Below are 27,907 nucleotides of genomic sequence, written 5' to 3'. Positions count from 1 at the left end.
TATCAGAATCTCTTGAACACAGCTAAGGCAGAGTTAAGAGGGAAATTTACAGCACTAAATGCCAACATCAGAAAGCTAGAAAGATCTTGATTCGACACCGTAACATCACAGTTAAAGGAGCTAGAGAGGCAAGTGCAAACTAATCCAAAAGCTAGCGGAAGGTGATAAATTACAATAAAATCAGAGAGGAATTGAAGGAGATAAAGACACACACACACACACACACAAAACTCCAAAAAATTAAAGAATCTAGGAGGTGGTTTTTTGAAAAAAATAACAAAATAGGCTACTGGCTAGACTAATAAAGAATAAGAGAGAGAAGAATCAAACACAATAAAAAAGATACAGGGGATATCACCACTGACTACACAGAAATACAAATTACCATCAGAGAATGCTAAAAACACCTCTATGCAAATAATCTAGAAAATCTAGAAGAAATGGAGAAATTCCTGGACTCATACATCCTCCCAAGACTAAGTCAGAAAGAAGTTGAGTCCCTGAATAGACCAATAACAAGCTTTGAAATTGAGGCAGTTATTAATAGCCTACCAATCAAAAAAAGCCTAGGAACAGATGGATTCATAGCTGAATTCTATCAGAAATACAAAGAGAAGCTGGTATCATCCCTTCTGAAACTATCCCATACAATCAAAAAGGAGGGACTCCTTCCTAACTCATTTTATGAAGCCAGCATCATCATGATACCAAAACTAGGAAGAGACACAACAGAAAAAGAAAACCTCAACCAATATCCCTGATGAACATCTATGCGAAAATCCTCAATAAAATAATGATGGACATCTAGAGAAAATCCTCAATTAAATACTGGCAAACTTATTCCAGCAGCACATCACAAAGTTTATCCATTATGACCAAATCAGCTTCATTCCTGGGATGCAAGACTGGTTCAACATAATAAAATCAATAAAAGTCACTTAAACAGAACCAATGATAAAAACCGCATGATTATCTCAATAGATGCAGAAAAAGCCTTCAATAAAATTCAACATGCCTTCATGTTAAAAACTCTCAATAAACTAAGTATTGATGAAACATATATTAAAATAATAAGAGCTATTTGTGACAAACCCACTGTCAGTATCATATTAAATGGGCAAAAGCTGGAAGCATTTCCTTTGAAAACCAGTACAAGACAAGGATGCCATCTCCCACCACTCCTATTCAACATAGTGTTGGAAGTTCTTTCCAGAGAAATCAAGCAAGACAAACAAACAAAAGGTATTCAAATAGGAAGAGAGGAAGTCAAGTTGTCTCTGTTTGCAGATGACATGATTTTATATTTAGAAAACATCATCTCAGCCCAAAAACTTCTTGAACTGATGAGCAACTTCAGCAAAGTCTCAGGATAGAAAATCAATGTGCAAGAATCACAAGCATTCCCTTACACCAACAATAGGCAAGTAGAGATCCAAATCATGAATGAACTCCCATTCATAATTGCTACAAAGAGAATAAAATACCTAGGAGTACATCTAACAAGAAATGTGAAGGAACTCTGCAAGAGAACTACAAACAACTGCTCAAAGAAATGAGAGGACACAAACAAATCAAAAAATATTTCATCCTCATAGATAGAAAGAATCAATATAGTGAAAATGGCCATACTGCCAAAAGTAATTTATAGATTCAATGCTATTCCCATGAAACTACAATTGACCTTCTTCACAGAATTAGAAAAAACTATTTTAAATTTCCTATGAAATCAAAGAAGAGCTCATATAGCCCAGACAATTCTAAGCAAAAAGAACAAAGCTGGAGGCATCATGCTACCTGACTTCAGACTATACGACAAGGCTACAATAACCAAAACAGCATGGTACCGGTACCAAAACAGACATATAGACCAATGGAGCAGAACAGAGGCCTCAGCAGTAACACCACACATCTACAACCATCAGATCTTCAACAAACATGACAAAAAACAAACAAGGGGGCAGGATCTCCTATTCAGTAAATAGTGCTGGGAAAATTGGCTAGCTATAGGCAGAAAGCTAAAACTGGACCCCTTCCTTACACCTTATACAAAAGTTAACTCAAGATGGATTAAAGACTTAAATGTAAAACCCAAAATCATAAAAATCCAGAGGAAAACCAAGGCAATTCCATTCAGGTCATAGGCACAGGAAAAGACTTTATGACAAAAATGCCAAGAGCAATCAATCACAGCAAAAGTCAAAATTAACAAATGGTATCTAATTGGACTTAAGAGCTGCTACACAGCAAAATAAACTATCATCAGAATGTACCGGCAGTCTACAGAATGGGAGAAAATTTTTGCTCTCTACCCATCTGACAAAGATCTAATATCCAGAATTTACAAGAAACTTAACATATTTACAAGATAAAACAAACAATCCCATCAAAAATGAGCAAAGGATATGAACAGACTCTTCTCAAAAGAAGACATTTACATGGCCAACAAACACATGAAAAAAAGCTGAACATCACTGATCATCAGAGGAAGGCAAATCAAAACCACAATGTGACACCATCCTAGGCCAGTCAGAATGGCAATTATTAGAAAGTCAGGACACAATGTATGTAGGTAAGATTGTGGAGAAATAGGGACACTTATACGCAGTTGGTAGGAATATACATTAGTTCAACCATTGTGGAAGACCATACGACAATTCCTTAAGGATCTAGAACCAGAAATACCATTTGACCCAGCAATCCCATTACTAGGTATATACCCAAAGTAATATAATTTATTCTAATATAAAGATGCATGCACAGGTCTGTTTATTGCAGCACTATTTATAATAGCAAAGACATGAAACTAACCCAAATGCCCATCAATGATAGACTGGATAAAGAAAATGTGGTACATATAAACCATGGAATACTATGCAGCCATACAAAGGAATGAGATCATGTTCTTTGCAGGGACATGGATGAAGTTGGAAATCATCATTCTAAGCAAACTAACGCAGGAACAGAAAACCAAACACCACATGTTCTCACTCATAAGTGGGAATTGAACATCGAGAACACATGGGCACTGAGAGGGGAACACATCACACCAGGGCCTGCTGGGGGATGGGGGCGGTGAGGGGAGGGAGCTTAGAGGACAGGTCAATAGTTGCAGAAAACCACCATGGCACACATATACCTATGTAACAAATCCGCACATCTATCCCAGTTTTTTTTTTTTCTTATTTAAAAGAAATAAACAAAAAAAATTCTGCTGCTGTATCTCTTCATAAAGAAGAGCATAAATGGGAAAACAGAGAGAAGGGTCTGTGGCAGGGTTTGCACAAAGATATAGTGGGACATAATTTATTTCAAATTTTAATTAAATTTTTGTATTTATATTTGTTGAATGTCACTTGCATTAATTAATCTCTTTTACACTCAGCGTTTTGCATCTTTGGAAAATTTTTAGTCCCTGGTAAAAAGAGACAGTATAAACATATTCTCTTGATTCTGTTTGCTATTTAACTGCTTTACCATAGTTTCCACAAATATACAATGTATTCTATTTTAATAGAAATCCCAGCAAAGGCTAGAACCTCTGTGAGGAAAAATATTTGTTGTCATTTTATCACAGATGATGTGAAAATATCCTATAATAGATGAGAATGGTTACAATTCTTTGGACACTGAATTTGCAACAATTTCTAAGTGAAACGGATAATAGAAATTAAAACAAAACTTCAGAACATACTGCCTTTGCATTGTATTATATGCGCTAAAATTTTACCCAGGTTTTTTTGTTTTGTTTTGTTTTATGCTTACAGATCTCGGTTTTCCTTACTTCCGCCTCTACATAGATTTACTCACCTGCAAACCTCTCCCTTTATTTGGGGATTTTAATATTTCCTATTCATATATTCAGAATGTTATCACCCGGAAATTGCTGAGGACCTCAGGCTCTTTTCCAGATTTTTGAAATACTAAATATAATATCCTGTTAAATCACATTTTTAATGAATATCAATGTTTTCTGGTATATATCATAGCATATCAAATATAATCTTTGTAACTGTCAAGAGTTTGAACTGTATTTATAATAGGTGTCATACAAAGTGTGGGCCCATGCATAGTTGTGATTTTTTAAAAAGTATTTTTATTATTAAGGATTTTGTAAAATTGCAGAAAGTTTTCAAAATAAAAGTAATAAGCCATTTATTTTACACTGGAACTTTATTATACTTATAGAAATGTAATTTAGTGAAGAAAGGCATTCATTGAGGGATAACTGCTTCAATAGTCTTCTAGATGCCTGCAGATATACTATATCTTATCCCCAGAGGAACAACTAGGCTGAAGTCAGATCTATCTTGGAAAAAATACAAAAGATATCAGGATGATGGCAGCCAAAATTTTTAATAAATATTGTATGATAATAACAAATAATAAAAGCTCAAAAGGTATACACTATTGGTGTAGCAGTTTGAAGTCTCCAAAGCATTATTTTACTCCTTACTTTACTTTGTTTATGCAATGACCTTTGAAGAAAGAAAAAGTCATTTTCAACACTGTTTAAGAGAAACTGAAGAAGAAAGCCATGCATCAAGTTATTAGAGGAAAAACTTAAGCCTCCATTTTGCCTAAGAAACATTGCCTATCTGAAATCTTCTAAATTTATTTGCTGTAAGCAGGTAGGTTGTGTGCAGACATTATTAAGCCCATAGACTCAGCTGCACTGTATATTTTTATCTTTCTGAATCTAAGCTTCTCTGTTATGGCAGCCTATAACACTCACAAAATTCAGATGTGACTTCAGCTTCTTGGGAATGTAATAATTTCTGTCTATTACAATTTTTTATGATCTGAATATTCTGAAGGATACAGATGTTGTACTTTGAAGAATGTCTTTCAATTAGGGTTTACTTGAGGGTGGTTTCTCATTATTAGACTAGAGTTTATGGGTCTTGTAGAGGAATGTCACTGACATAAATTGCCATTCTCATCACAGTTTATCAAGGGTAGATAGTATCAACATGAGATTTTACTGTGTACATTGTCTTGATCACTTAGTTGAGCTACTGTTTGTCAGATGTCTCAAGTATAAAGTTATCATTTTTTTCTTATTTTTCCATACTGTACTCTTTCGAAGGAATTAGCCATGCACAGTACATCATTTATGAGGTAGAAAGTTTTGTTGGAGGCAGAGTATCTACATAAATTATTTGTAATTCTTCTGCATGAGTTGTCTGTTCCCCTCCCTTCTTTTTTCCCTCCTTCCCTCCTTGATTACCTGGTTAATTGTCTCATTGATCCCCTTCCTCCCTCTCTCCCTCCTTCTCTCCCTCCCTTCCTTCCTCCCTCCCTCCCTCCCTCCTTCTCTCCTTCCCTCCTTCCCTCCTTCCCTCCTTCCTTCCTGCCTTCCTTCCTTCCTTCCTTCCTTCCTTCCTTCCTTCCTTTCCCTCCCTCCCTCCCTGCCTTCCTGTCTTCCTGCTTTCCTCCCTTCCTGCCTTCCTCCCTTCTTTTCCACATGTATGTTGTTATGGATTTGTGTATATTTAATTTATATTTTGAGCTATAGCCCAATGCTATGCTAACTTACTTTTTGTTCAAATCACTTCTACTTTGGTCATTAGAAGCTAAAACAGTTGCAAGTTATGACCTTTTGTCAAATGTAATCATTGTGGATTTTAAAAACTTCCTCACTTTCTGGCACTATAAAATGATTCAGGTTCATCTTATATATTTTCTGACCCAGTCCTAGAATTAGCAATTTATTCAAGGAGTCCTTTATTTTATTGGCAAGTGGATGAGAAAATAAGATCTAGGTGTTAGTTGTGTTCAGTGGTACAAAAATTTCATGAGTCCTCTTGGCTGACAAAGAAAGGATATATACGTCTGTATATTTACATGTTTGTAAATATATATATATATATATATATATATATATATATAGCCCTGAGTAAGTTCATACTTAGGTCTCTCAACAATTACAGTACCACATGGATCCTTCTCTAATGAAGAGAAACCAGTTTCCTACCATACACCATCTACTACTTAATTATTCAATTTATATTTCACAGTCTCAGAGTTGTGAGTTTGGATTCCCATGGAAAAATGCATTTACCAACTACAGTTCAGTGCCTTCTGTCTTTTGACTGAGTTTCCATTTATCTCCAAAGTTAATTAAATCTGTATCGTTTTCTTTCCCCTTCTATCCATGTCTTTAGGCAGCTTAAATTCATTCTTTTTTTTTTAATCACTGAATAGTATTCAATTGCATAAAGATATCACAAGTTTTTATCCATTCTCCTATCAAATGACATCTTTGTTGCAACAATTATTTTTGGCAATTATGAATAAAGCTGCTATGACCATTTATTGTCAGGCTTTATGTGGACATATTATTTCAAATCAGTTAAGTAAATACTTAGAAGCATGACTGCTGGATCTCGTAGTAAGACTATTTTTGAAGATCTTGAAGAGAAAGACACTACCATACAGCCAATCATTACCCTATTCAAAATGTCAATGCTTTTGTTGTAAAAATAATTTATCTTTTAAAAAATTTGCTAAACTATTATGTGGAGAACAGTAACAGGTCAAAACTTCTGTCAAAGTTACAAAGCTGATTTACTGTACTTTTTGTGAAAGTACATCTGTTCATTTCTAACATGAGAAAATAATATAGATTTACATGCCCACATTGAATTTGATCAGCACATTTAAAAATCATATGTTGCAATTTAAGGCTTAGTTTTCTCCCTTTGTACTTCTGATTATTGTGAATAGAAACATCACATCTCCTGAGGTGTAATAATGTATCTTAGAAAAATCAACATTTATGGTAATGAATTGCAATATATTGTTAAAACAGCACTGTTTTTCTACAAAAACTATGTTATGCAATTTTTGACACCGTTCAGTTTGATATAAAACTCATTGACTCGAACAATGTCAGCCAGCTACAAATTGACATATAGCTGAATTTTATTCTATATTTAGCCTTGAGGAAGAGTTTAACAAGGGTTTTCCTATATATGAAAGAAGGATGCTTATGTGAAATTTACCCTATTTATTTTTAACACCCATCCCATTGATTAAACTTGAGTCCTAGGTTATTATGTTTAGCTAATGTATAGCTATGGGCACTCAAATACCAGTTTCACTCCACATACTACTGTGCTATTTTACCCAAACCCAGATTACAATTATATCTACATTTTAGCATTCTATCTATGTTTCATCTATTTTTCCAACTAATTTTACCCTGCCTGTAAAGATATTATAACTTTTGTCCTCAGTAATTTCATTATAGTTGTTAAAATGCATTTCTCAATATTTTTCTCTAGGAAACAATATTTTCTCATTTAAAGAGATGTATGCATATCAATTGCCTCTGCATCGGAGCACTTCTAAGCAAGCTTCTATCCTGGTAAATAACTCAGCAATCTAAGCTGCATTTGAGTGTGGATTATAAATTGATTCTAACTAGTTGTATTCAAAACTACAGGCCATTCTGATATATACTTAGAAAAAAATATGATATATTTGCACAATATCCTATATAACAGAAAAGTATTGAAGAGTAAGAAAAAACATGGCTTTCTTTAAATAGTTTCATATGTTAAAATAAAAATTGTCATTCTTGGTCGGTGTGGTGGATCACACCTATAATCCCACCACTTTGGGAGGCCAAGGAGGGTGGATCACCAGAAGTCAGGAGTTCAAAACCAGCCTGGCCAACATGGTGAAACCCCATCTCTACTAGACATACAAAAAATTTGCCAGGCATCGTGTCGGGTCCCTGTAATCTCATTTATTCAGGAGGCTGAGGTGGGAGAATCACGTGAGCCTGGGAGGTGGAGGCTGCAGTGAGTCGAGATCATGCCAAGCCACTGGACTCCATCCTGGGCAACAAGAGCGAAACTCCATCTCAAAAGAAAAAAAAAATGTCCTTTTACATTTCTGATAACAAATCAATTTGCAGGTACATGTGAATTGCAATATTTCTCAGAAATATATAAAAAAGGGGTACCTTCTAAGGAAATACTGATATTCAACATTTTTTTTTTAAATAAAGCCTTCACCATTCACTAAACCATCACTGATAATTTTCAGTAACAATCATTGGCAACTCTAAGTTTATTGAGTTCAATAGCAACATTTGAAGAAACTTGACTAAACATAACTTGTTTTCAGATACATATTATTTTGTTTAAATGAGTGCAAAATATTAAATATTTTGAGAAGATTCAAAATGATAATAAAGTCAATATTAAATATATCTGTTTTTATTTCAGAGTACTGAAAATGATGACTTAGATATCCTCATTATTTAGTCACTCTCAAGCACTACTGGAATCTCAAAAATTCTTCTTCCCATAAAACATTATTTATGTGGTCGGTAAAAAAGATTTAACAGGATGGATAGTATGAATATGATTTTAAAAGAGTAGAAAACTATAAAATAAATTTAATGTGATATATGACATATAAATAAAACTGCAATGCTGAGTATTAATTTTGTGCTTCAGCACAATTTTTCTAGAGACAACATAGAAGAACTCTGGGGCTCAGTTGTTCAAATATCAAAGATAGAAAAACTATTAGTACTTGACAAAATGAGTCCACATCACCCTGTCTTTACAATATAAAGTTTTCATTTTTTTTTAATTTAGAGCATTGAAAATTCAACTAAATATTTTAATTGGAATACCCTTATTTCTGACATGCAACTGAATCCTGATCACATATTGAAAGGTGATATGATAATTCTGCAAGTGAAGTAGTAGTATTAGGTTGATGCAAAAGTAATTGCAAAAAGGTAATCCTCATTACTTTCTTCCTTTTTTTTTCTTTTTTTTGAGATAGAGTCTCACTCTGTCGCCCAGGCTGGAGTGCAGTGGCATGATCTCGGCTCACTGCAAGCTCCACCTCCCGGGTTCATGACATTCTCCTGTCTCACCTCCTGAGTAGCTGGGACTACAGGCGTCTGCCACCATGCCCGGCTAATTTTGCTGTATTTTTAGTAGAGACAGGGTTTCACCATGCTAGTCAGGATGGTCTCGATCACCTGACCTCATGATCCACCCACATCGGCCTCCCAAACTGCTGGGATAACAGGCGTAAGCCACCGTGCCAGGACCGGTCACTACTACTTTTAATGGTGAAAACGGATAGTACTTTTTAACAAACTGTGTATCATTACTAAAGAAATGTTTTATTATGACAGGAATTTATCCTATGAATTAAAAGGGCTATTTGCCCAGCCACAACTCCATTTACTATGTAAAAATGTTTTTAATAAGGTTTCATAGAGAAACATTCTTCACTAGTTTTCAAACACAAATTATTAAACTAATTATTACATCGTAAAAAATATTAATTATTTAAATCTTTAAAATATTGACAAAAATATCCATGGTGAATTATAGCTCCACATTGAAGAACTGCTTAGGTCAGATTGAAAACATCTACTTAATACATAATAGTTTGGTTTAAATAGGAGCAGAAATGTGATGTTAATGTTATTTCAAGTACTCCATGATTATTAGAATTTCACAGTTCAAAATATGAATTAATGATTTTATGTTGCTAGGACATTATGTACACATAGTTAAGATAATCCAAATATCCCAATATTTTGTTTTCAAAGGTACATATAAAATATGCACGAAGTAGAAAACCTTTTGGAAATATATATTTATTGTTTTTGCCACTTTTAGCAGAGCTATGAATCATGCAATTGCTTGTTGCAACAGAAGGGAGCTCACATAGTTTACACAGTATGTTGTCTGTCAATAAGTTGATATAAGTATTAAGTTAAAAGTGGATAAAAATTTGTCTCATTTTATATTTTATTTAATGTGTTTAATTGTTTTACCTCATTTATATATTTAAAATTAGTAAATTATATGTGTTTTTCTTATAAAACTAAATGAGAAAACAAGTCATATGTTTTCAACTCTTATTCTTTTTAACCTCATACTAATCAACACAAGTATTTATAATCATCAGCTTCATGTCAGATTTACTCACTTAATTTAATCTAATGATTTCAATACTAAAATAATTTTGTAACTATCAACACATTGTGTTGTCTCTACTCATCCAATATGGAACAAATTACATGTAGTTAGATGCTAAATACTATTTTTTAGACATTAGTCATTTTTTTTCATCACTGAAAACAAAGTTATCTGTAAGTGTGAATATTTTAACATTGGAGAAAAATGGCAATGGCAATGTGTTAACTAGTGTTATGATCAAGAGAAATTTCGTTGTGAAATATAAGATACTTGGGGCTTGTATCCACACATGTCAGTGGAGAGATGATGACTACTTGTGGAAGAAAAACATAGGATGCAAAAATTCCTAAGAACCTAGTAAAGACAAATGGTAAATAGGGATCTCAGGTGTTCTATTACATTGTTGCTCTTGGTTCACATGCTGAAGGAAGAGATTATTTTCATTACCACATTTTAAGATATTTTTGGAATTTATTGCATCTATTTCCTTGAGGGTAAAGATATCTGTTTTTACTTGAGATTTTTTTTTCTCTGACATTAAATTATTTAACTGGCAATGAGTTTTGCATTTGCAAATTCATTTCAGTGAGGCTTATTTTTAAATTTTACTTAGTATATTGTTTATTTTGGATTTTTCTATCACTGTACTTCTTTTAATTTATTTCATCGTTTGAAAGGTGCACTCACTCGGGCCCACAGATCACTGAAGACAACACCAAAATTTCTTTAAGCCTTGTTGCTCTTGTCTTTTGGTATTAAAAAAAACGTATCTCAGATTCAGTGTAGTTAGCCAGCAAGTAATTTTACACAGTTCTTACATGTGAGGTTGCTTTGCTCCCTGTATCTACATTTCAGTAATAAAATTCAATAAAAACCTCAGAAAATGCAAGCATTTAATTAATAATGGAAAAGACTTATGCCAGCCCCAGTTTTTACACAGTAAGCCAAACTCCCCTCCAAAGTCATCACTTTAGACTTTGTTATTCTTTGTGAATTGAAATATTAACTATAGTCAAACAGACTATCACTGATTTCTGTAGACATATAAATAGCTTTGTTTTTATATTTTGCTTTGTTTACAGTTTTGTTTTTATATTTTGCTTCTATCGCTTGAAGACATCTATCTTGTTTTTTGCCTCTGTGTCTATATCACAAACACACACACACACACACACACACATCATATACACACAAAACGCATGCCACCTATATTCTTTTCTAATATAGGCATTAAATGTTGTACATTTCCTTCAAATAAATATGTTAGCCTCTTTGGATAAATTTTGAAATTTAATGCTTTTATTTTTATTTGATTCAAAATTATTTCTAAGTATCCTTTTAGTATGTCCTTTAATACATTATTTATTCCGAAATGTGCTAGTTTCTAATTATTGGGGAATTTCCAGACATTTTTCTTTTATTGATTTAAAATTCACTTTCATGTGGTCGGAGAATTCAAAACATGTATAATTCAAAACTTTAAAATATCGATTTATTGAAACTTGGTTTATGGCGCAGAATAAGGTCTTGGTTAATGTTGCATGTGAGCTTAATATTCTGCTAGTGTTAGATTGATTATTTTTCTATAAATTTCAGTTAGCTCAAGGTGGATGATGGTTAAGTTGAGTATTCTATATCCTTATTGGTTTCTATATAATTATTCTAACAGGTTTGAGAAAGAGATAATTTAAAATTTCCAACTATATTAAAGGATTTGATTGTAAGCAGTGGTTTAAAAAGTATCCCCTAGGCCAGGTGCGGTGGCTCACACCTGTAACCCCAGCAATTTGGAAGGCAGAGGCAGGTGGATTACCTGAGGTCCATGAGTTTGAGACCAACCTGGCCAAAACAGTGAAATCCCATCTCTACCAAAAACACAAAAATTAGCCTGGTGTGGTGACACGCGCCTGTAATCCCAGCTACTCAGGAGGCTGAGGACAGAGAATCATTTGAATCTGGGAGGCGGAGGTTGCAGTGAGCCGAGATCGCGCCCCTCAGCCTGGGCGACAGAGTGAGACTCCATCTCAAAAAAAAAAAAAAAAAAAAAGTTATAAGCATTCTCATTCTCTATTACCTGAAACCCCATGACCTTCTCTGGAAAACGTGTCTTTTTAGATATAATTTAATTTAAGGTTCTTGAAGATAATTAAAATAAGGTTCTTTAAGAGATTATCTCGGATTACTTGGATGGGCCTTATATACAATGGTTAAGTGCTTTAATAAAGAAAAAGCAGCCTGGCGCAGTGGCTCACCCCTGTAATCCCAGCACATTGGGAGGCCAAGGTGGGTGGATCACCTGAGGTCAGGCAATTGAGAGGAGCCTGGCCAACATGGTGAAACCCCATCTCTACTAAAAATGCAAAAAAGTAGCCGAGCGTCGTGGCATGCGCCTGTAATTCCTGCTACTCCGGAGGCTGAGGCAGGAGAGATCGCTTGAACCCGGGAGGCAGAGGTTGCAGTGTGCTGAGAACACGCCGTTGCGCTCCAGCCTGGGCAACAAGAGGGAAATTCCATCTTAAAAAACAAAAACAAACAAACAAACAAAGAAAAAGCAGAGGGAGCTTTGGCACCCAAAGCTTCTTCACATACAAGAAGAAACGTGATAAGAATATGGAGAAAGAAATGGGAGTTTTACTGCCAAAAGCCAAGGAATTTCTCCAGCTACCAGAACCTAGAAAAGCCAAGGAAATATTTTTCATTAGAGCAAGTGATTTTTTGTTCTATATTCTTCTCATCATTCAGTGTTGTTATTATTATTATTTTTTTAATTTTCAACATTCCAGTGGATATATTGTGGTACCGCAGTTACTTTTATTTGCAATATCCTGATGCCTGTGACGCTGAACAACTTTTCATATGTTTATTTGCCACCTGTATATCTGCTTTGATGAAGTGTCTGTTCAGATGTTTAGCCCATCTTTTACTTGTTTTTTGTTTTCTTATTGTTGAGCATAAGGAATTATTTGTATGTTAGAGATAGCAGTCCTTTATCAGATATAGTTTCGTAAAGATTTTCTTCCAGCCCGTTGCTTGTCTTTTCACCCTCTTAAATCACACAGATATTGTAATTATATTTGCTTATTCCTACTGAGGATGTTTTACTAATAATTGCACTGATAATTAAAGCGTACATCTTTCACTAATGCTCTGACTTCAGAGCTATTGCTTGCCATGTTTACTTCATTTTATTAAAATCAAATGTGCTTATCCCAGATAATATTGCATTAACTCAGTAGCAACCATTCACTTTAAAGTTACTATGATAGCATGGTACTATGTTGGAACCTACTTTATTTCTTATATAGTAGTTGGATCTTTAAATAGAAGCTAATTATAGAAAATAAATGTTATTACTGTGTAAGTGAATACATTACTTTTTGAGAAATATTTTTTCTTTATTGTGAGGTTTGTATTCTATACTATTTACAAATAGCTTTATATTTTACTAGTAAAGTTAATTGAGCTTTAATTAGACGCATCAATTTAGCAACTATTTTATTTTATGCAAATAATATGCTTATTCATGAAATAAATGTTTTAGCTTTTCTCCAGATGTATTTAATTTGAAAATTAACTAAGAAGACATATAAAGAAATCATTTTGGACTGAAAATAGTTCAAAATATATATTTTCTTTATATAATTAGCTATAACATAATTTCCCATACCTACCTCTGATAAATATTTTTAATAAAGTTGCCTGATGTTCTAATAGTGCTGATCACAAAATATTACAAAATGTAGCCCAATTCAGTAAGAAAACATGGGTTGAACTACATTTCAGTCTAAGTGTGTACATATGATTTCTCATTCTGAGTAATTTAAGGAAGAAAAATTGCAATTTTTATTAGAGTTCCACTAACTGTATCCAATTCATTGATTTAAAAGGAGGCATTTCACTTTGGGAGGCCGAGACGGGCGGATCACGAGGTCAGGAAATCGAGACCATCCTGGCTAACACGGTGAAACCCCGTCCCTACTAAAAAAAAGACAAAAATCTAGCCGAGCGAGGTGGCGGGCGCCTGTAGTCCCAGCTACTGCGGAGGCTGAGGCAGGAGAATGGCGTAAACCCGGGAGGCAGAGCTTGCAGTGAGCTGAGATCCGGCCACTGCACTCCAGCCCGGGCGACAGAGCGAGACTCCGTCTCAAAAAAAAAAAAAAAAAAAAAAAAAAAAGGAGGCATTTTAAAAGCATATCTTTAATCAGCCTTAAGTAATGTTCAGTAAATTTTTTAATTCCATTTTTTATTTTATTGAAACTGGGGAATTTATTCCTGCTAGAGAATCAAGCTACCTGGGTCTTGTAATAGATATGAACATATGTATTAAAGATTTGGAAACAGCTTACCTGGTGCCTGTTGACTGTTCAGAAGCTGCTGAAAATGAACAAACCACACATCAGTATTCTGTATAAAACAGCTTTACTCTAAAGAATCTTACTACAGACTGGAATTAGAAAATAGCATATTTACTGTATACTTACAGAGATCTCATCTCACTCTTTCTTACAATGTTAAGTTGTGCATCTGAAGTTTAAGGTCAAGGTGCATCAACTTATATTTTACAGACTCCTTTGGCTCAAGGTTAATTGCCAGAGACCATGCAGCCAGAACTTCACTCAGTTCCATGCATACTTTATGTATAACTAATGCCCTATTGTGTGCAGCCCTGTTTCTAGGAATCAGTTTCTCCTTCACCTAAAAGAAACGATTTACCCTGTAGTAACCTCTGCGATAACATTTTCTGACTTTTTCTGCAACATTCTACCTGCTACTTTTGTCCAAACTTACCTAATTCAGAAAATTCAACTTTTTAATCTAGATATGAAACATCATCCCAAATGCGTCCACCTGAATTTTACAGGTGACTTAAATTTGACATGGCCATTACCAATTTATCATGTTTATTCCCAAACCATTCATGTTTTAGTTCTTATTTCAGTTAGTCCACTCCTAGTCTCTTTTTCAAGGTTTCTGGCTAATGAACCACATCCTTAATATCCATTTGATTTGAATACATTACTCAAAACTCCATGGAATCTTCCTCCAAATGAGATTGTGTTCCTGTGACTCTTATGGTATATTGAGAATAGAGAAGAACTATCTTATCTCTATGCAGAAGAGAAAAATAAAGGGACTAAATATTTTTGCTGTGTTCCTATACCTAATAAACTCAGGAATCTATCTTCCCTGGAAATAAATGAGTAGGTATTTGTCTTGGTTAGAAGGAGTGGGGACAGAGGTTGTAAGTATACAGGATGAATATTATTCTTTAAATTGAAAGTACTAAAGACTTCACAATTTCTCCATCCTTTATGTCATTTGAGATGAATTTCCATTGCTTATAACAATGTATTGTAACATTTACATTCTAAATACTCTACTTAACAAAATATATTTATCTAATAAAAATGAAAAACACAATATATGAGTACATAACTATATGGGAGGAATGCTGTTATACAAAATTATGACACTTTTAAATGAAGAATTGAAGTTTAGGAAATATATCATATTCTTAAAATATGATTAGGCACAGGGAAGAAAGACAGACATAAGACACATTTCATATACAGGATTTGGTCAGAGAGTGATTGATTTTCTAAAAAGAAATGACAAAGGCATTAAGAATAACTTCCACTAAATAAAATACCCATATGTTATTAACAAATCTATTTGAAGTGCTCGAGGTTTCTTTTTGCACAACTGAGTGGATTGCAAAATTATTACCTTAAATAAGGAATTAGTTGTTTGGGCCAAAGGTGTAACTTCAGCTTTGTTCTTGCTAAATTTAAATAAACTACAAAAAAACTATTGAAAATAATGACTAGACATAATTTGAAACATTAGTGCACAGATAGAAGTAGGGTGAAGACATAAGGCATTATTAATAGACATTCTATTATTAGGGCACATCTGCCTCTAACAGGGAGAAAGAAAAGGAAATAATATTTATGTCTCAAGTTATCCTATTGCTAAATTTTCAACATGTATCAAATAAAACTCTCATTAATATTACCTGAGAAATAGTAGAGTATCATAAAATAAATCTTCTCATATAATAATACTGAATTTTGATTGTCTCTTATGAATTAATTTGGTAAAATTCAAAAAGAGTAATGGTTGCAAACATTGTTCCTTTGTGGTTAAATCTCAGTTCACCGTTTACTCCCTGAGAAACCTTGGTCAAGTTCATCAGTCAATCTGGACATTACTTTTCCTCTGTAAATGTGATTGAAAAAAATGTCTGAAATCATAGTTCATACTTCATGGAAACTGAGATAATCAATGTAAAATAATACAGTGCCTGGCACACACTCAGTGTTGAATATGTGTTAGTTTTTTATAAATAATACTATTGCAAAATCTTCATAGATTCTATAACTTAATTGTGGAAAAATATTAGGAATATTAATATTAAACAGCTTTCAGCCTGGTATTTCTAATTCAATACTGATTCATAAAATAAAAAAAAATCTGAAATAAATATAGCTTATAAGTACACACAAGCCAGAGGTCTATCTTTTAACTCATGATAAAGAAAAATATCCATTATCTTGAGCCAACTAGTTTATCTATTCTGCCTCTTAAATCAGTAAAAATATTTCTCACCACATTCAGAGACGCTCAGGTATGATCAAAGTTGTCATATATAGAGGAACTGTTATGGACTGAAAGCTTCAGTCTTCCCACTCCCAAGTTCATGTTTTGAAGCCCCAACCCCCAATCTGACAGTATTAGGAGATGGGAACTTTGGGAAACGTGATGTTTAACTTTAGGTGTCAACTTGCCTGTTTAACCATTGACTTTCCTGATTCTGAGGCTTTCAGACTGGGACTGAGCTACTGTCAGCTTTCTCAGTTCTTCAGCTTTTAGATGGGCTACGATGGTATTTCTCAGTCTCCATAATCTCCATAATTATTTTGACTAATATAGGAGGGAATTAGGTTTAGATGAAGTCAAGAGCCAAGAGGGTAGGGCCCCCATGATGGGATTAATGTGCTTATAAGAAGTGGAAGTCGAGGCAGAGAGAGCAGTCTGTAAGATTTGTGAGGACATAGAAAGGAGGTGGCTACTTCAGGCCAAGAAAAGGGACCTCACCAGAAACTGAATCAGCCAGCACCTTAATCTTAAGCTTCCCAGCCTTCAGAGCTGTGAGAAAGAAATGCCCATTGTTCAAGCCATCCAGTTTATGGTATTTTGTTGACTAAGACACTGTTAGAGTAGTGTCTGCAGAGTCCACAGTTCAAGGTAAGTATTTTTTCTGTTTTGCCTACAATGCCGAAAAGGTTTGAGAAAACCTTTGGGTTGTATATTATTTTCAATAATTAAATGACAGTGTATTTTCTTAGATAGCATTTTACTAGCTATATCCATAAGTGTTATATTATTAATGTGTTGTTTTATTCCATATACGTTATCTGAGTATTTATTTGATGTCAGTAATACTTCTAGGCAGTGGACATTTTGCAGTACAGAAGAAAAGTTTTCCTGTTTTGATCCAATTTACATTTTTGTAGAAAGCCACTAAACAAATAAACGTATATAAATATCATTTTTTGAAAAAAATTATAATGAAAATATGATAAGCCAGTATGAAAAGTGTGGTGAATGGTCTTGGTAAAGTCTCTCTGGAGAGGGATACACTTAGGCCATCATCTAAATGACCAGAGGATACAGCTTTGTAAAAATCTGTAGAAAAGCACTTTAGTATTAGGTCTAAAACAATCTGGAGTTGTTTGTGGAACTGCAAGTCTGGCATGGTGAAAGTAACCAAGATAAATAGGTAAGATAAAGTTGAGATATAGGACATAGGGGCCAGCTCGTATAAAGCTTTGTAGTCAGAGCAAAAGACTAGCACGTTGATCCCATTCTGTTTAATCAGTAAGTTTTAAACACAAAAATAATTTGTTCTGATAGATGCTTCTAAAAACTCACACTGACTACTGAAGACAGATTGCAGGAGAGTAAGAGTAGTAGAATGAATGCTAGTTCCATCAGACCCAGCCTGATCTGCTGTGATGGAAAAGACAAATATATTTTTTGTGTATTTGGGAGGTTAAGTTGGACAAGGTGCCTGGAGACAGAAGGAGAAGAAGAGATGTGGCATAGATTAAGTGGTCAATCATATTTATTACTTGAATAAATAAATGAATGGCTAAAAGATAAAAATCATAGGTTTGAAGCTTAACCATTGGAGGATGGTGACACTATTTAATGCCATAAAACATTCTGAGAAAGAAAAGGTTTAGAGGTGACAGGAAATAGAGAGTTTATTTCAGGATGTCAATTTTGCATTGCCAATTAGAAATCCAAATTGAAATGTGAAGCGATAACCAGAGAAGAGAAAATATAGAGAAGAAACCAATAACAGGCAGAATATTGAGGGGGTGTCGGTGGTGAGGGTATTAGTAACTCTTTCTCAACGACAAAACTCTCAAGAGTACACAGCTACTTCTAAAGGCCAAGTAAGGTCCACAGGGTGGAACAGGCCATTTAGTCTTGATGATCAATGAAAATGATTTCAGTTGTTCCTCTTCAGAGTTTAAAGGTTGAGGGGCAAACACTAAAATATTAAGAAGACATAAAGAATGCCTAAAGTATCATCCATGTTATTCATTTACCCCAGAGAGATGGCATTAGACCTATAACCAATATGTAGCATATTGAGAATAGGGTCATTTCAGAACTTTGCTGTATTCATCTAAATGAACAAAGCCCACAACTAGTCAAGTTTAATAACCATAAAATGTTGGTTGCATTTAAAGGTTTGTTGATATACATTTCCTAGAACTCTAAGAAAGCAATAGTATTGTTGTGAGGATATTTTAACATTCTAAGTTACAAATAATGCTTATTTAGCCAATTAGTAACCAAAAACTGTATGCTTGTTAATAAGTTTTTTTTTTTTTATTTTTATTTTTTGAGATGGAGTCTGGCTTTGTCACCCAGGCTGAAGTATAGTGGTGTGATCTCTGCTCACTGAAACCTCTGCCTCCCGGGTTCAAGCAATTATGCCTCAGCCTCCCGAGTAGTTGATACTACAGGCACTTGCCACCACACCCAGCTAATTTTTGTATTTTTAGTAGAGATGGGTCTCACCAAATTGTCCAGGCAGGTCTCGAAATCCTGACTTCAAGTGATCTGCCTGCCTCGGGCTCCCAAAGTGTTGGGATTACGGGCATGAGCCACCACCCCAGCCTGTTAGTAAGTTTTGATTTTTGCTTATAGTATACATAATATTCTATCTCTAAAATCAAGCTTTTCTATTAAAGCTCTGTTTAATCATAGATTTCTTTTGTTCCTCAGTTATATTTACAATCCACTTCTTAGTGGCTCTTGTCTCTGCAAATCGGTGAAGGTCTAAAACTTACAATTATTTACATAATATAAATACAAAACTACTAAATATTATAAGCACAATTATGTTAACTTCAATCAGGCAGTACTTTTGGGTTAAATTGTCAAGAACACTAGGTTTTAAACAATGTTCTAGAACCCCAGAGAGCACTGACATCAGTAGACAGTAAGTTGAACAAAATGGTCTCTAACACTGATGCAAAATGCATTCTAAGCCGAAGGGGGAAAAAAAAAAAAACTGCTAAGTTACTGTGTCAAAGGGAAAATGGATTCAGGTCAGAACAAGACTCTATTAAATCATTAGTACAATTGCAAATGCAGAACATCAAGAGGTCATCAAAGAAATCCAAAATGTGGGAAGAAGACGCTGAATGGATTCAGCTGTGGGGGGGGGGGGGATCCCAGGAACAACACAGTAGCAGGGTGTTCTATTTTGTCACCATTCAACAGTGAAGACAACTGTATTAGTCCGTTTTCATACTGCTGATAAAGACATAGTGGAGACTGGGCAATTTACAAAAGAAAGAGGTTTGTTGGACTTACAGTTCCACCCGGCTGGGGAGGCATCAAAATCATGGTGGAAGGTGAAAGGCATGTCTCACACAGCAGCAGCAAGAGAGAGAATGGAAGCCAAGCAAAACGAGTTTCCCCTTATAAGACCATCAGATCTCATGACAATTTTTCACTACCATGAGAACAGTATTGGGGAACCTGCCCCCATGATTTGGTTATCTCCCACTGGGTCCCTCCCACAACTCATGGGAATTCAAGATGAGATTTGGGGTGGGGACATAGCCAAACCATATCATTTCGCCTCTGCCCCCTCCCCCTCCACCAAATCTCAAGTCCTTATGCTCACGTTTCAAAACCAGTCATGCCTTTCCAACAGTCCCCCAAAGTCTTAAGTCATTTCAGCATTAACTTAAAATTCCACAGTCCAAAGTCTCATTTGAGACAAGGCAAGTCCCTTCCACCTATGAGACTGTAAAATCAAAAGCAGGTTACTTACTTCCTAGATACAATGGAGATACAGGCATTGGGGAGATACACCCATTCCAAATGAGAGAAATTGGCCAAAACAAAGGGGCTACAGGCCCCAGGCAAGTCCAAAATCCATCAGGGCAGTCAAATCTTAAAGTTTCAAAATGACCTCCTTTGACTCCATGTCTCACATCCAGGTGACGCTGATGCAAGAGGTGAGTTCCCATGGTCTTGGGCAGCTATGACCCTGTGACTTTGCAAGGTACAGCCTCCCTCCTGGCTGCATAAATGGGCTGGCATTGAGTGTCTGTAGCTTTTCCAGGCATACAGTGGAAGATGTCAGTTGATCTACCGTTCTGGGGCCTGGAGGATGGTGGCCTTCTTCTCACAGTTCCACTAGGAGGTGCCCCAGTAGGGCTTCTGTGTGGGGCCTCCAATTCCACATTTCCCTTCCACAATGCCCTAGCAGAGGTTCTCCATGAGGGCCCTGCTCCTGCAGCAAACTTTTGCCTGAGCATCCAGGCATTCTCATACATCCTCTGAAATTTCAGCAGAGGTTCCCAAACCTCAGTTCTTGACTTCTGTGGACTAGCAGTCTTAACAACACATGGAAGCTGCCAAGGCTTGGGGTTTACACCCTCTGAAGCCATGACCCAAGCTCTATGTTGGCCCCTTTCAGCCATGGCTGGGGTGGCTGGAACACAGGGCACCAAGTTCCTAGGCTGCAGGCAGCAAAGTGACCTTGGGGCCAGCCCACCAAACCACCTTTTTTCTTTTAGGCCTCCAGGCCTGTGATGGGAGGGGCTGCCTTGAAGACCTGTGACATGCCCTGGAGACATTTTCCCAATTGTCTTGAGGACTAACATTCCTAACTCACTGTTACTTCTGCAAATTTCTGCAGCCGGCTTGAATTTCTCCTCAGAAAAGGGGATTTTTCTTTTCTATTGCATTGTCAGGCTGCAAATTTTCCAAACTTTTATGCTCTTCTTCCCTTATAATACTGAATGTCTTTAATAGCACCCAAGTCATATCTTGAATGCTTTGCAGCTTAGAAATTTCTTGGGCCAGATACCCTAAATCTTCTCTCTCAAGTTCAAAGTTCCACAGATCTGTAGGGAAGGAGCAAAATCCCACCAGTCTTCGCTGAAACATGACAAGAGTCACTCTTGCTCCAGTTCCCCACAAGTTTCTCATATCCATCTGAGACCACCTCAGCCTGGACTTTATTGCCATATCGCTATCAGCATTTTGGACAAAGACAATCAACAAGTTTCTAGGAAGTTTCAAACTTTTTCACATTTTCCTGTCATCTTCTGAGCCCTCCAAACTGTTCTGACCTCTGTCTGTTACCCACTTCCAAAGTCATTTCCACATTTTCAGGTATCTTTTCAGCAACACATCACTCCTGGTACCTATTTACTGTATTAGTACTTTTTCATGCTGCTGATAAAGACATACCCAAGACTGGACAATTTACAAAAGAAAGAGGTTTAGATTTATTGGACTAACAGTTCCACGTGCCCTGGGCCAGTGGCGCCTGCCAGCCACTCAGTGTGCGGGGCCACTCAGTGTGCGGGGCCTCGCAGCGGGGCCCGCGGGAACTCACGCTGGCCCGGATGCGCTGGATGGGCAGCCCCGGTTCCCGCCCACGCTTCTCCCTCCACACCTCCTCATGTCCCCTCAAGCTGAGGGAGGCGGCTCCAGCCTCAGCTAGCCCAGAGTGGGGCTCCCACGGTGCCGTGGCAGGCTGAAGGGCTCCTCAAGCACTGCCAGAGTGGACGCAGAGGCCCAGGGCACTGAGAGTGAGGGCCACTAGCACATTGTCATCTCTCCATATCAAGAGAATGAAGGACATATTCCATATGATCATTTCCACTGATGTTGAGAAGGCATTTGATCAAATTTAACATCCCTTCATGGGGAAGAAAAAAAAACAAAACAAAACAAGAAAAAACCCCCGGCAGGGCTGTGACTAACGCCTGTAATCTCAGCATTTTGGGAGATGGAGGCAGGTGGATCACCTGAGGTCAGGAGTTTGAGATCAGCAAGGCCAATACTGTGAAACTCTGTTTCTACTAAAATTACAAAAAATTAGCCTAGCGTGGTGGCGGGTACCTGTAATCCCAGCTACTTGGGAGGTTGACATAGGAGAATTGCTTGAACACAAAAGGTGGAGGTGGCAGTGAGCCAAGATGGCATCATTGCACTCCAGCCTGGGCAATAAGAGTGAAACTCCGTCTCAAAAAAAAAAAAAAGAAAGAAAGAAAGAGGAAAGAAAAAAAAGTTTTCAAAAAACTTGGCGTAGAAGGAACATACCCCAACATAATAAAATCCATATATAACAGACCCATAGCTAGTATCCTACTGAATGGAGAAGAACTGAAAGTCTTTCCTCTAAGATCAGGAGCATGAGAAGGATGAGCACTTTCACCACTGGTACTCAAAGTAGTGCTGGAAGTCCTAGCTAGAGTAATTGGCAAAGAGAAAGAAAAAAGAGCATCTAAATTGTTAAGGAATGAATAAGTCGAATTATCCTTGTTTGAGAATGATATACTTACATTTAGAAAAACCTACACTCCACCAATAAAACATTAGAACTGATAAACAAATTCAGTAAATTCGCAAGATGCAATATCAACTTACAAATACCTATAGTATTGTTTACGCTAACAGAAAACAATCTGAAAAAATATCTTAAAAATAATCCTATGTCAAATAGCTACAAATAAAATACCTAGGAATTAAGTGAAGAAGTGAATTATTTCTACAAAGAAAAGTATAAAACATTGATGCAAAAAATTAAATAGAACACAGAAATTCACACAATCCATTCCACGTTAATGAATTGGAAGAAACAATAGTGTTAAAAAGCTCATACTACCAAAGACAGTCTACAGATTCAATGAAATTCCCATCAAAATACCAGTGACATTCTCCACAGAAATAGAAAAAGTAAACCTAACATTTATACGGAAACATAGAAGATCCAGAATAGCCAAAACTATCATAAACAAAAAGAATAAAACTGGAGGAATCACATTACCAGACTACAAATTATACTACAGAGATATGGTAATCAAAATAGCCTGGTACTTTCATAAAAGTAGACAAATAATACGAGGAGAACCAAGTAGAGAACCCAAAAATAAATCCATACACTTACAGTGAACTCATTTTTGACACAGGTGCCAAGAATATACATTGGGGAAAGGACAGTCTCTTCAATAAATGGTGATGGGAAAAGGATATCCATATGCAGAAGAATGAAACTAGACTCCTATCTCTCACCATATTAAAAAATTGAATCAAAATAGATTAAGGACATAAATCTAAGACCTCATACTATGAAACTACTACAATAAATCACTGGAAAAACTCTTCAGGACATTGGAGTGAGCAAAGATTTATTGAATAATACCCCATAACCACAGGTGACCACAGGAAAAATGGAGGAATGTGATCACACCGAGTTTAAAACTTCTGCACAGCAAAGAAAATGATCAACAAAATGAAAACAACCCACAGAATGGGAGAAGATATTTGCAAACTACCCATTTGATAAAAGATTAATAACCAGAATATATAAGGAGTTTAAACAACTCCATAGTAAAAAATTGAATAATCTAATTTTTAAATAGACAAAAGATCTCATAGATATTTTGCAAAAGAAGATATACAAATCACAAACAGGTATATGAAAATGTACTCAACACCATGATCAGCAGAGAAATGCAAATCCACACTACAGTTAGATTTCATCTCACTCCAGTTAAAAATAGCTTTATCCAAAATCCAGGCAATAACAAATACTGGTGAGGATATGGAGAAAAAGGAATCCTCATACACTGTGGGAATGTAAATTAATACAACTACTATGGAGAACAGTTTGTAGGTTCCTCTAAAAATTAAAATTAGCGATACCATATGATCCAATAATCCTGCTTCTTGGTATATAAACAAAGGAAAGGAGATTACTATAATAAAGAGATATCCACTCTACCATGCTTATTGTAGCACTATTCACATTAGCCAAAATTTGGTAGCAAGGTAAGTGTCCATCAACAGATGAAGGGATAACAAAAGTGTGGTACATATACACAATGGTATATTCTTCAGTCATAATAGGGAATTAAATCCTGTCATTTCCAACAACATGGATGGAACTGGAGGTCATTATATTTAAGTGAAATAAGGGAAGCACGGAAATACAAACTTGTGTTCTTACTCATTTGTGGGAGCTAAAAAAAAATTTAACTTATAGAGATAGAGAGTAGAAAGATGGTTATCAGGGGCTGGGAAGGGACATGTGAGGAGGGTTTTAGAAGTTAAGGATGGCTAATGGGTCCAATAAAAGAAAGAATGAATAACACCTAGTATTTGCTAGTACATCTGGGTGACTACAGTAAAAAAAAAATAATTATACATTTTAAAATAAGTAAGTGTATAATTGAATTGTTTGTGTAACACAAAGAAAAGATAAATGTTTGAGATAATGAATATACCATTAAGCCTGATGTGATTATAATCCATTGCATGCCTGTATCAAAATATTTCATGTAACACACAGATATGCATACCTACTATGTACCCACAAAAATTGAAAATAAAAATAATAAATTGCATTGGAATCTGCTTTCATTTCTATAAACATTTGTTTGAAATTGGTTTATTAAATAAACTAGAAACACTCCCGTGCCTGAGCAGTAGCGAAAAGGATGAGTGAAATAAGATGAGATTTTCTATTAGAAAGAGACAGAAGGTCTGTGTTGATTATGGTTAGGGATCTAAATGTTATTATAAATTCAATGGAAATTTATTGATGAATTTTTAAATAAAAAACTTAAAATTAGCTGGGCCTGGTGGCGGGCGCCTGTGGTCCCAGCTACTTGGGAGGCTGAGGTAGGAGAATCACAGGAACCTGGGAGGCAGAGCTTGCAGTGAGCCGAAATCGTGCCACTGCACTCCAGCCTGGGTGACACAGCTAGACTCCATCTCAAAAAAAAAAAAAAAAAAAAAAAGAAACACTTGTATTTCTTAATTTGCACCTTAGTAGACCATTTGTGTTTCTTAGGAATGAGTACAGTCTGGGTAGATTAAATGATGGTAGTGATATGTAATGAAGAAGATGTATTTGATATATTTTGGAAATACGATATTAAAACTTGCTAATATGTTTAGATGTATGTAGGGGTAAATTAATAAAATATTTTTCAGTTTACTGGATTAAAAAATATGATGAATAATGATTACATTTACTGACTAAGAAAAGAGATTGGATTGCAAATGGGGTTAGAGGCAAAGCAAAGTAATTTATTCTCAAGTAGATGATTTAATCTATGTTTATATGCTTCATGCTTGTGGGTGTTCAATATTCCTTTTCCTTATTTTCTACTGGAGTTTTCATTAGTATGAGTCAAATATTGCACCATTAGCACAAAATTAGTATTAATATTAATTAATTGTAATTAAATCTACTGACTTTTTAAAAAATCAAACATTATCAATTATCTTGAAATGTAATTTTACATTTAAATTGTTTATATGTAAATTAAATATTTATCAGAGATAACTTTGAAAATTATCAATTTTTTGTTTCATTCACTGATGTTTTAAATACATTATACAAAGAACATCTGCAATAAGGTGGGCATTATAATAAGTCTTAGGAATGTGAAGACAATCTTTGCCTTAAAGAGCTAACAGCTTCTGCCAGATATAGTGATTGAAATTGTTTGTGAGAGTCGATTCTTCTAAACGTATTAAAATAAAGCAGAAATCTATGATACATTTTTATGTATTTCCAATGCCTGTAGCAAAAACATTGAGAGGTCAGAGACTAGGAAACTTATCACCACAGAAAGAAAGGCTGAATGAATGTAGAGCAGTGGCATAATATAACTACATGCCTATAACAAACAAACAAACAAACAAAACTAAAAATGCAACTTAAAAATGAAAACTGTGCTTTAATTAAATATTCTGGGTCAGACAACACATGTAAAACATTTAAATTATTGGTAAATTTTAGACTTTGGGTATTTTACCAATTTTTTGTGGTAATTAGAAAATACAAACAAATGGTGGAGCACAAAGGAAAACTTTTAAAATATTTTTATAGTAAAATTCTAAGATGGTTCAATTTGAAAACAATGCAGTATTGATTCTATTCTCAAGCCTTTTGCAGACACAGGTTAGAGACCATTGCATGACAGCCATTGGAAAAATACAGGCGCACACAGGCTGAAAAAAGGTAAAATGTGAAAATATTCATCTTCAAATCATGGTAGCTAGCGAAACGTGATCACTTGTTCTAAGATTTCAAACACAAGATACTTAATGGATGGTGAAAAATATTAAAACGTAAAGTTATATATATCCTATCAAAGAAAATAAATAATGTGCATGATTTTGAATATGCTTTCTCATTATGCTGCTTCTGTACATATAAAAAATTGAGCACAGGAAAATATTTACTTACGGTTGTATAGTCACAAAACTATTTGTTCATTTTATTAATTCAACTAGTTGTCATTAAAAGTTAGTAATAGTTTTGAAAATCTTTTCTTTTAATAAGTGAAATTGTGAAACAGAGCTCAGCATATAAAACATAACTGTAATAGGTTTTTGCATTTCATCAAGTCTTCAGGCAAAACATGTAATAGCCTTCTGCCTCAGTTTTCTCATTCCAAATGTTAGAATAATAAGCCACACTACATAATGCAATGGCAGATTTTTTTCAAGCATCAAAACAGCAATATGCCTGTAGGATGAAACTCATTTTCCATGGCTAAATCTATGTTATAATATACCATAACAGAAAATGTATTAAATCTGAGCTGTTGAATCCATTGCTAGTTGTTTCCACATCTTGAACAAGTTTGTGTAAAAGTCTGTAAGAAGAAAGTTTTGTAAATATACAATTACGTTATAAAGTCTTAAAATTATAATGAATCTCTGACTTTTACCCAATATTAAACAAAAATAAAATACAATTACAGTAACAACATTAATATAACCAATTACTCATGAATTATATATATTTCTAATATATTCTTAAATGTCTTTTTTTAACCATCGCCAAAATAATCTTCTATCTGTATCTCCAAGATAAAGTCCGATTCACTATGTCTTTTTATTTTTTATTTTATTTATCTATTTACTTTTGAGACTGAGTCTTGCTCTGTCACCCAGGCTAGAGTGCAGTGGTGCCATCTCGGCTCACTTCAACCTCCGCCTCCCGGGTTCGATTCTCATGCCTCAGCTTCCCGAGTAGCTGGGATTACAGGCGTACGCCATCATACCCAGCTAATTTTTGTTATTTTCAGTAGAGATGTGGTTTCATCATGTTGGCCAGGCTGGTCTCGAACTCCCCACCTCAAGTGATCTGCCCGCCTCGGCCTCTCAAAGTGCTGGGATTACAGGTATGAGCCAGCGCGCCCGACCTGATTCACTTTTGAGCATCGTGATGTTTCATATGCAGTGTGATCCACGTACAACTTCTAGCAATCAAAATAAAAGTGATTTTACTCCCTTAAGCTCCATTACTGAGAAGGAGAAAAGCAGCCCCTGACATTCAGGAGCTGGCCTAATACTTCAGCTAGACT

The 27,907-nt window shown here is 35.3% G+C and overlaps 1 long non-coding RNA gene across 1 annotated transcript; it reads left to right on the top strand.

Annotated features, from left to right (window-relative positions):
* Positions 1-1,032: 1,032 nt before the first annotated feature.
* On the top strand, positions 1,033-22,716 carry LOC117074904. Its single transcript, XR_004433757.1, has 3 exons — positions 1,033-1,044; positions 7,925-7,930; positions 22,609-22,716. It is a non-coding gene; the product is annotated as an uncharacterized LOC117074904 (long non-coding RNA).
* The last annotated feature ends 5,191 nt before the right edge of the window (positions 22,717-27,907 follow it).

The sequence above is a fragment of the Trachypithecus francoisi genome, unplaced genomic scaffold, assembly GCF_009764315.1.
Source record: "Trachypithecus francoisi isolate TF-2019V2 unplaced genomic scaffold, Tfra_2.0 Lachesis_group5, whole genome shotgun sequence".
NCBI classification, from domain to species: Eukaryota; Metazoa; Chordata; class Mammalia; order Primates; family Cercopithecidae; genus Trachypithecus; species Trachypithecus francoisi.
This window is presented reverse-complemented; position numbering and strand designations above follow the sequence as displayed.